Genomic DNA, 11477 nt, shown 5'->3' on the forward strand with positions numbered 1-11477 from the left:
CATGAGAATAGGAAAGAGACAGGAAGAGGAAGGTTAGAGAGATGCATACACTACAAAAAAGTCAAAACAGTGATAGCAGCAGAAGATATTACATAGGTCTTTAATGATGTCTTACATTTTCAGCCTTGGCATGCATTATTAGATCTATATAAATACACAGGTAGGACTTAGAGGCTTAAGTTGTTGCTTAAGTTCCAAAAATAGATACTCAACATCATTATTAACTGCTAACACTGAATATCAGGACATTCAGCTCTTATTGCTCAAGATAGCTGACATTTCCAAAATTATCTCAATTTTAATCAGTTTCACTTCTGTTCACATCTATGTTTTGTTCCACATTCCTCCACTTCCCTCAACTGTGATACCCTCATCAAGGACATCCTCAGAAAACCAGGCTGAAGACAGACAGCAAGATCAATGACAAGCATTCCCTTGAGCTAAGGCTAAAACCCATGTCTCTCTACTTCCAGATGTGTGAGCTAATCCATAAACTCATCTTTTCCTGTATTCCCAATTAATATTTAATTATTCCATGGAAAGCAAAACACCTTCAAAAGAAGACACTGCAACCATCCCACCTTAGAGTATTTTATAGCCAGGATACTTTCCTGGAAGATGGGAGACACTGATTAGAACTCCCTGAGGCAGAGGAAGGAACTGAACACAAGTCTCCTGCTTTTTAACTGCTGAGCTAGTGCATAGTATGGGTTGGGAGTGTCAGGCAAGAAGCAGAAGAACAGTAAGAGTATTTGAACACTACAGACTATATAGCTAATTTAGGGAAAAGGATCCTGAACTGAAGTATTCCGGTCCCAGACAGCGATACTACTTAAGGCACTCCTGTGCCTTTTCAGCGTGTATTCCAAGCAGCTCTCCAGTCAGCTTGTTAGGATTTGCCATGGAACTTGCTAACCTGAATGATGTTAATTCACCAACACCTAGCAACTAAGCAAAGCTTAAAGCTGCAACACTTATGCTTTTCTTTGGGAATATGGTGCCAGTTAAGAGTTAGAGAAGGGTTCTGGGAGCGAGGTATCTTTGCCAGAGTGAGAAAATACACTGATGACTTTGGTGGGAGCACAAATCTGGGTAGACACTAGGCATTAGAGTTTAAAATTCAGCAGCCCAGAGTGACAGCACTTACTGTAATCCAAAAGAAAGCCACAAGAAAACAGCGAGAAGAAAGCCTGTTGGATATAAAAACAATGCAGCACCAGAGGAAAGGAAGTGCACCTACAAAACAAGTCTTTTCCAGTTCTACTTGTATTTTTCTCTTCCATCAATTCTTCCACAATTTTTATACCACACCAGCTGTCTTCTTGAGAGCTACCATCTTCCCACAGCCTTACAGACAATACCCCATCTCTCATCACACTAAGAAAACTAACATGATTAACCATTACTAATTAAAATAAAACACTTTATGTGAATCTCTCTCCCTGAACATATAAGAAATTGTTTTAATTTATTTGTAACTCAGATTGTAACCTCCCTAATTAGGGATACTGGATTAGATTCTCAGTTGTGATAGGAACTAGTACACTCCCAAGTATCTGATTTATATCACGAGTATCTTGCTTGCTTATGTAATTAACATGTATCAAAACATTATGCAGGAATGCTCTCCACATGGCATACACGTCCACGAACTGAGCAATACATCATGTACATTCCTTCCAAATCTTATGTCAGAGACAGTGTTCCACAACACTGCTATATTTGCCCCTGTTCAGTTAGGTGTGGTTGAACTATTACTGCAATAAGCATATTGCAGATATGCATGCAGGAAAAATTAAAAATGAGATGGCATAAACCTTTGAGATTTCCATAGGCTATTACCGTACAATAAGAAACACTGCTCATTGTTTTCCTTCTTCTTTCTTGTCAGCATGTCTCAAAAGATCTCCCATAGCACAGAAATACTTGGTACAAAACTTAACGCATCTTGAGCTATTATTTTTCTCAGAGCTGCCTGACCATTTGCAAGATTAGACAATGTGTGTCATGCACCTGAAAGTTAGAATGGGAGGCATAGGGAAACTTCAGTTCCCATACTATAACTAGTAGTCCTAATGGGTACCCCTTCACATGACATGGTGGCAGCCTCAAGCCTTCCTTCTATCTTTCTCCCCAGCTCAGATGAGGGCTGCAGCCACTCCACATCCTAAATGCACCCTCAAGTTCTTAAATAATTCTTTYAACTAAAGTGAAATAATTAAAAAATACACACACACACATGCACAACAACAAACATCCCTGCAGCTCTGTAGAGACAGCACTTTACTTTTTTCCTGCTACATAACTAGGAAAGAACCACTGAAAGTTCTTTGAGCCTCTTCAGAGCTCATCAATCAACGTTTCTAAAGTTAATATGAGGCTTAGCAGCACTACACAAGATATCACAAGCCTGTGTGACCACAGGTAATTACTCATACCAAGTGTGATTTGAGATTTCATCACAGTACCAAAACTGTTACAGCTACATGCAGTAGCTGTAGTAACTGAGTATTTAGTCAAGAATACTAAGATTTTCTATGCATTTCATCTGAAATGTGCACACATGTAAAATCCAGTTAAAACTTAGCAATATACATACTGAAATTATATAGAAAATAGAATTGACAACGCCAAGGCACATAAACCAAGGTTTATCTTGTGAAAAGTTAGATTCCTGTTGACATGTGGAAGTTCAGGCTGTTGCAATCAAAAGGCGTGTTTGCAAGTCTAACATTTATAATTACACAAACATTCCCCCACCCTTATGTCAAACAGACCGAATGCCTTTCTGACATTGAGAGGCTTTCCAGCTGGTGAAGAAAACAGCACCAGGAATTCAATTTGTACAATATTTCAAATTATTATCTATCTACATTTCTAAAAAGAATGTAGTTTATTTTTTGTTCCAATCTGCTATTCTACTGCAGCCAGATGGATATATATAAGGAATATGACATATACATACTAGACACATATATGAGATCTCACTTATAAACAGCTCAAAAAATTACTAAATTAATAAATACCTTGAATAAATGATTAACTGATTATTACAGAATGTAGTGGTTCACAGGTTACCTATAAGTATACTTATGAAGTACATTATTTGGTAACACATACATTCTCCATCTGTGACATGCTTACAGCATCAATCCACCAGGCCCTTTATTAGTCCTTCGCAAACTGGTTATCAGTGAAATAGTATTAAGTTTAAGCTAAACATATTAAATCAGCTACAAATGGGTCTGCATTCTCCAGACAAAGCTCTTTCCACTTCGGAAGGCAACACAGTCAACTGAGATTGCAATGGACAGAAAAATTACAATTCAGCCATTAACTCTTAATGTGACTTTAAAAAAGTTGCTTCTGGTTCCTTCACCTACCTTTGTCTGTTTCACATTTAGACAACAGTAACCTTGGAGAATTATTCAGCCTTGGCATCATCCCACATAAATCAATACCTAACCAAAGCGCCTGAAGTAAGAGATTAGTCGTATAGGCTTCTCGTATAATCAGCAGAGAACATGACACAAATCTTGTTCTACTGATCCATGTAACAGCTTTTCTGTATTCCTTTGATCTTGCAGAATATGGGTCAAAAATTGGAATCAAAGTAATTGGTTACACCAATCTACTCAAAGAAAAAAAAAAAAGTTCCAAAATAAAGAAGTAAGATTCATTATTCACTCCCGATATAGTCTTTTTATTTTTTCCAATAAATAGAAAAAAATAATGTGTCATTTCTGAATGCAGATTCAAAAGTGGAAGGGGGAGGAAAAAGCCAGAACACAGACGGATACAAGTAGACTTGACTTACAGATCAGTTGACTGATCTGATGCAATATTTAAAAAGGAGAACAAAGTCCCAAATGCCACAGAGAAAACTCTAAGTGATATTAATGCCAAATACAAATTAGCCATGAAAGTGTCTTCATGGATTTTGGACACTAACCACAGGCATATGTTTCTTAAAGAGGTACTGCTTTTTTTTTCCAGAGCAAATTATATAGAAGTTCAAAATTAAAATATCAGCATAGTAGTGATTATATTTGATTTCTAAGTAAGTCAGATGAATTAGAACAAAATGCTAAATCCTTGTTGTATTACCATTCAGTTAAGTAATTTATCAACGGCTGGGCTGAAAATTTCATGTGCCAGGTTCAAGCTCCACAGAGGCCCACAGCAGCATGAAGTGCAGAACTGTGCCTATTTTTCTTCACAGGGCTCACTATCAAAATTCCCAGTGGACCAATTTGCTCTGTCTAGAAATGGGGTAAAAAAGCTAATATCCATAAGGAGCTATATAGGGCAGCAGTGTTGCTTTGAACAACAGCAAATTCTGACTGATAGGGTTTCATCTAAAAATGGCAGCAGAATAGCTGCAGACCCACTTCATTCCTTCTGCTGTCCTTTCAAGGAGTCTGTGGTCTCTGCATTCCCTAATGCTCCTGCAACAGAAGAGCAGATTCTGATGCACTTCAGGACTGACAGTCACAAAAGCTTACAGACAGRACTATTCCGGGATGGCTGCTTTAAAATAAAGTATCAGGACAGAGCAGAACTCGCAGCAAATCCTCACAGCCACCACACACTATCAATACATTAGAGAGCAGACGCAGGTGTGTGCTACAACAAAAATCCACAAACATACATACCGCTCAGCAACATCTGCTGTAGCATGGGCTACACTGGCTGAACTAAAGGGTGGTAGAGATGTTTTAATAGTCCACCACCAGTAGGACCTGTCCCAACTCTGCATCAGACATTAAGTGGTGTGTGCCTCACTACCACAGTTAAGATACCCGTGCCCTAGAGTAAATGGCTCAGAACAGAAGCCATCAATTCAGTCCAGACCACAAAGTATTTTTAAGCATCTATAAACAAGACGAATACTCTTTGACCAGAGTAACTCTATGTATTCAGTATAAGAAGTTAGAAGCTGAATCTTTACTAGCTGCCAAATGAAAGTCAAGTAGCTCTTATGCACCAGGCTGGCAACAAAACTGTTCTTTGCATAAGAAGCAAACTGTAGTAATTCATACCAGGCAAATGAAGTGTTTGGTAGCAGAATAGAAACAGGACTACTGTTGAATTTGACTTTTTCCAGTTCCAGCCTAAAAACATGATGTAGCCTTACAATGTCTCTACATTTGTTAATCTGATGAGGTCAATCTGTTGACGTTAATTTTTATTGCCCTATCTCCAAATAAAAGGAAATGGGAATCATCAAGTCACCTTTCCTGATCATTCCTTCAACACACCTAGCTTCCTAGAGGATAAACTACCCTCTACTGGAATAACAGAGAATTTACAGGCAAGAAAACATTTCCTTTACAACTTCATACAGATCTTCCATAAAAGCATTCAATTTTAACTATAGTTTGCCTTTCGCTCACACTTTCTAAAACTGGGGTTCATTCCAACAATTTTTAGATGGTGTTCTCTTAGTGAAAGGTAACTGACTCACCTAATACATGAATCATTCCCACACAATTAGACATTCTTAAATGGGCATACATAGACTTTTTTCCAAGAATCAAGCATGCCTGCTGATTTCAAGATAGTATCTAGTAGCTTGTTGGTTTGTATTATTTTTCTTGGCCCTGTAATCTGTCAGAATTCAAAGCAAAATATGCTATAACTCACATCGTGCAAGATTGATTACATAGAACTGTTACATACTATATAAAAACTTCCTGAATAATGGCAAGTATTTATAAAAAGGAAAAAAAAAATCTCCAAAGAGCCTAACCTCAGCAGCTTTTAGCAGAATTCTTCCACCAGGCAATAAAAAAGCCATAGCATGGCACCACTAATAGTTAATTCATCTTGACAGCTAGTAAAGCTTTCACAGCCCAGCCCTGCAGTGGGCAGGACGGTACAAGAAGAAATTTCTATTAAACTTTCAGCTGATTGTAACTCACATCAAGCCTCAAATCACATGCCCAAGCCAGCCTTTGTGCTGTATTGGTAGCATAGAGACTGAGCACATGCTATAAAGGACTCTGCCCTCTTTCCAAATATGGTCCAGACACCTTCACAGAAGAAAACAGACTTCACCTTAGAATTATTGACAACATCCTTGGAGAATTCTTCACCAGTTTAGAAATAGAGAACACAACTTGAACAGAAGGTAGCAGCTTTTCCAGAGGAATGTAGGTTTATTTTACAAGGAGCTGTTGAATAAAACTAAGCCAAGTATGACAACAAAGAAAGGAATGTTACCAAATTGTATTATGAGTGGAGCCACATCCACGAATGCTACTCTGGCTGCAAAAATCCCAGATCCACTGATTTTATCACAGGTGTATTCAGCACACAGCTTTTAACACTTGATAAGTTTCAGCTTTCAAATGGAAATGAACACATTCAGTTCTTTCTTCCAAGCTATAGAATYTGACTGTTTAATACACTCCTGGGTCCAACTATCACACCTCAAGGGAAAAAAAGCAACCAAACAYAGGAAAGTCTGACATTTTATTGAAATTTCTGGCACATAGAGTGTATCATCATAGAATTATACAGCATCCCTAGAAAGAGTTTTCAGATCTCTCACCAAAAATCTGCAGAAAAACTAGTCACTAGTAGGACCTGCCAGATATCTACTCCTGTGCAATGTTGGATTGATTCTGCTTCCAGAAGACATGAATTACCAAACCACTTCACAATAAAATTAAACCCCTCCACACTCAACTGCAGAAAACTAAATCAATATCAAACTACTATTATTTACAAAGTACATTCTAAAGTTCCCTATAAAACCAATCCAGCGTATATTTTAAAAGATATTCATTTACTTCAGTGTAGCTGTGACAGTTTGTGCCTCAAAGGAATTTATTTCATACCAATTTTGTCCCCATAGGGACTTACCTGCCTATTTGAAATTCATCAGGTAAGATCTGAAATAGCTGGAATTATTTTAATAGCTCTGATATTAAGAAAGTATGTCAAAAACTAATTACTAGAGCTCTTTTATGAACTCCCTTTTTATGGTATTGAAAAAYGAGTAAGAACTACCAATCTTAAAGCACCAGAAGCTACAAAATACAGCTATAAGCAACAACTGAGAAAGAAGCTAATTTAATCTATATAGCTCTAAAGAAATGGCTTGAAAAAAATCATTYAAAAGTATTTTAACTGTTAATGCAGACATAATAACCACAAAAATAGAACTATGTACTGCTACAGTGACAAATGCCAATTAAAGAGAAATAGTCATTCAGTGTACTATAAAGACTAATAGTATCATTTGAATAGAAAAAAAAAATGAAGCAACATCAGTAGCATGATTGACATATACTGTGACTGTGCAGAATGACAGAGTTGGGTTTTTTCTGCACTAGTGTCCTACTAGAGTGCACAGGTGCCCAGCACACCAGCAGATGCGCCTGCAGCTCTCTTTGAGGGAGCCGTGCAGTGCGAGCACAGCAGYAGGGGCTGCTCCCCCAGCACAGCCCGGAGATACCCGCACCTTGCCAGAGAATTCCCCTGCTCAGGGAAATCCCCCATTCACCAAGCTGTTTCATCAGATGTGAAGGAAATGTACCAGAAATACTAGTAATAATACTAAGCATATTAATAATAACTAGAACTCTTGAAACAAGTTTAGTGCGATTACTGTATGTGATGGCTCTGTATGAAAATCAGCAGCAGAAAATATTATAGTTTAAAATATAAAAAGTTTTTACTTACAATGATGTTTTCATTACAGAACTTCCAACATTCCTTTAAATATGTTTTCAAGTTACTCCTTGTGTATTTTTTTCTTCCTTTTGTTTAATTGAAAAAAGACTATTACATAACATTTAGTTCAGTCTACTCCCATTGTGTATTAATAATAATTTTATTTTGGCATATAAACTATAAACATAATTTAGTAATATTCATGATCATGTTTCTTTTTTTCCTGAAAATCTTTATTTGCCAATAGCATGATAACTTAGCTAAAATTGCTTACAAACAAAACAAGAAAGTTTTCCCATAACCAAATTTCCCACCTTTGGAAGAAGGTTCGCAAACTGTTGAGTAACTCAGAAATACTACTGAAACTCAAGTGTTTAATGGGATTTTAGCATGCAAAACATTTTTCAGACCTGCAACATGTTAAAAGCTCAGGCCACGTTTTTCAAAATTGGCTGTATGTCTACTGATAGGTTTCTATAGCCTGATTTACAAAGATGTTGGAAAACATAGCTCCTCTGGAAACGGAGCTCATAGGAGCACCTCCAGAAAAGMAGCTATCAATTTAGATGCCTACATGGGCATTTTGGTGTCAAAATTACAAGTGCTTATACACGAGAAGCATAGTTATTTGTTTATAGTAYAGCAGCCTCTGTGCAACGTAAGTAAGGTCTCAGAACCATCAGCTGGCTAAAGGAGCTTTAAAAGGGTTATCATGTGGCAGCTGAGACATGCCAAATAATTACGAGTCTCTTACCACACCACAGGAATAAAAGTGAAGTATGTTATTTTAAATCTCTTTCACAGAGCTACAACCACAATTAGTTATACAACTCAACTAACCAAGCCATAGTAGTTCACTCATGTATGTGAGTATAAATCTAACAATTTAACAGCATTAGAATTGGGAAGAGAGTTTACTCTGATGCAAGTAAAAGATTAAGCTAATCATTTTCAGTAAATCTGGTAATTCTGCTTGAGCCWTAGGGTATCACAATATATATCTGGCTTGATTTAAAGACTACAAATGATAAAGAAATCAAAAACAATTCTAAATAAACTGTTCTACTGGTTAATAAACCTCATATTTAAAAAATCTTATATATTACATGGTAGTCAAGTATTTTTGTGCCTAGTTAATCACCTAGGCAAACTTAAATTACTAAGACTATATTTTTTCATGTACTATTTTTAATGAGCTATTTTTTTCCATAAATTATTTTTTTAACTTCAAAGCCTTTCCTTTTTCTTCATGATATTTTGACTTGTCACCCAAGTGGTTTTCACACAGACAGTTCTTTTGTGGTTACTCAGTGCTAGTGTGTGACATTACTACTATGACAACATGACTACTCATGTTGCTAGTGGAATTTCTTCAGTTTTTCAGTTCCACTTCAAGTCTCTCCTTTCCTCTGAAGATTAGGTCTTTTGTACAGTTATGATTTTCATCTCGACTAGGAGTTGTAGATATCAGAACCATTCGTTCAAAGGGAAACTCCTAGAACTTAGTAATTTTTTTTTGGTAAAAACTCTAAGAAATTTACACACGGGGTAGATAAAGATGACATGTAACCTGTTCCACAGTTCTGAGACTGACTTCCATTCTGTTCTGTAATTAATGAACTAACACTGCTTTGAGAAACTAATTTATATCCTTGCACTCAAAGCTATACTTCTGTTGTTTCTTCATTGATTTATCTTCATTTCAATGCATTTTCAATTAGATACATTCATTATAAGACAGACCTTGTAGAAGAAAAAAATAGCACTCATTCCTTGCCATATACACGTGTATACATACCCAGAGGAGGACTTGAGCAGCCTCTACTTCTACAGACTGAGATTTTTGAAGACAAACACCTCGTTGAGAGATGGTCAAAATACCGTGAGACTGGATCTCTGGGTAAGCAAAAAGTGAAAAAAGTAGCAGTGCAGAAACACAGATCATTTCCTCTGCCCTTAGTCATTGCAAATCTTTGCACTGCTTAGAGGGAAACAAGGTAATTATTTTCCTATACTAGTAATGACTGCTGCACCTGTTCTACCTTAATCCCAYATTATTACCTCTCTCTAATACCAGAGTACCAAAGTCTCAGTATATAAAACAAGGATCATTGAGAAAACACATGTAATTACAGAGTCTGAATTCASCGCTGTGTACCTGGGACAACTTTCATGGAACACCTGGGCCTATGCTAACAAGGAAACACAGAAAAGAATTTAAAAGATAAGAAAAAACAATCTGTGTACTGTGCTTTCTTTTGAAAGTATTTTGAACTGCTTATAATTTGCCCCTGATAATTAGGCAACTTAACTGGGCTACCTGTACTCCTACATGTAACTATGTTCTCCTATGCTTATGACAGGGTGATTTTTCAAAGTTGTACAAGCTAAAGCGCTGGCATACTAGCAAAAAAAAAAAAAAAAAAAAAAAAAAAAAAAAAAAAAAAAAAAAAAAAACATTTTCTCTGAGCAGACCATCACTACTATAACTTCTTTACTCCTATGCAATGTATTATTTCAAATCCAACTATTTATTTCTAAAAATGAAATTTTTTCAAAGTAGCAAGATGACATTAAAAAGTTAAATGATCAAATTATAAAAATTGCTTTTTTACTCCATGTGTTCACACAACATTAAAAATGAAATAATTCATTTTCTCTCATGTATTTTGYTCTATCAGTACATCACAACATTACCCAGAAACAAAGTGAAATATATTAAAGAATACTAATAAGCCCATGGCCATCATTGTTAAGTGTTTTTTTCTTTTTCCGTTTTTGTTTTTTTTTTAAGGGGGGGGATAGTAAGATTTGAAAAAGATCAGACTTTTATATGAATTTGACAATTTGTTGCTATGCTAGAGAAATGGCTTTTATAAGGGCATAAATTCCATGCTTCAGAGTCCATGTTTTCTATCCTCCTTTGTAGCAACTCATGTAAGGGAAAGGATATGAGACCAGCCAGACCCAGGTGTGTCTGATCCAGAGTAACAGTCCCAAGATTTTGTATTTCTGACMTGACAACGTCAATATCTTTCTTTTCTAACAGAAACACCAACGTAAGTACCTGTTGTGGTGGTAGGTTTTTGTTTTATTCTGTTTCACTTTTTGTGGGCATTTCTGCACTAGGGACTCCTCATTCATGGCTACTTGCATAAAAGCCACCACACAGCCATCAGATAAAAATAATTTTTGCTCCACTATCAGTCTAGTTGAAAACTGAATTATAACCATTATGCTTTACAGGCAAGTATCATACTATTACCAATTCCCTAGTGATCTTTCCATGGTCTGGAGAAAGTAAGTTCTTGGAACAAACATACAAGCACTTCCCTCGTGCACACGGACTTGCTGAGTTTAGTCTAAACACAAGTAGCAGAGCACTCGAGCCCAACACAGGCAGTACACTGATGCCATGCTCCGGGGAAGGCAGCTCTGCAGCACCAACAGACACCGAGTACGCCTCTGACGCAAGAGTGCTTGCCATCGGCCTTTCGGCTTTGTGGTATCGCCTCCCTTTACTCGCACTTATCTTTTTGACAAAGTGCCCGACTGGGTCGCTCCTTGTGAATAAGCAAGCGGTGAAGTGGGTTTTATGCGTCAGACCCTCGCTCCCAGGGGCGAGCAGAGGTGTCACCCGCTCCCTCCTCGCGCCACGCTGCGCCCTCGCACCTTCCCCCCGCRCTGGCCCAGGGCCCCGCCGAGAAGCAGGCCCGGCGGCCGCGCTACCCTCCCTCCGGCCCAGCGGGCTGCCAGGCCCCGGGGAGAGCCCGCCCAGCAGCCGGGCCCCTCAG

This window comes from Rhea americana, unplaced genomic scaffold (assembly GCF_003343005.1).
Source record: "Rhea americana isolate MKP2758 unplaced genomic scaffold, rheAme1 scaffold_13, whole genome shotgun sequence".
Taxonomy (NCBI): domain Eukaryota; kingdom Metazoa; phylum Chordata; class Aves; order Rheiformes; family Rheidae; genus Rhea; species Rhea americana.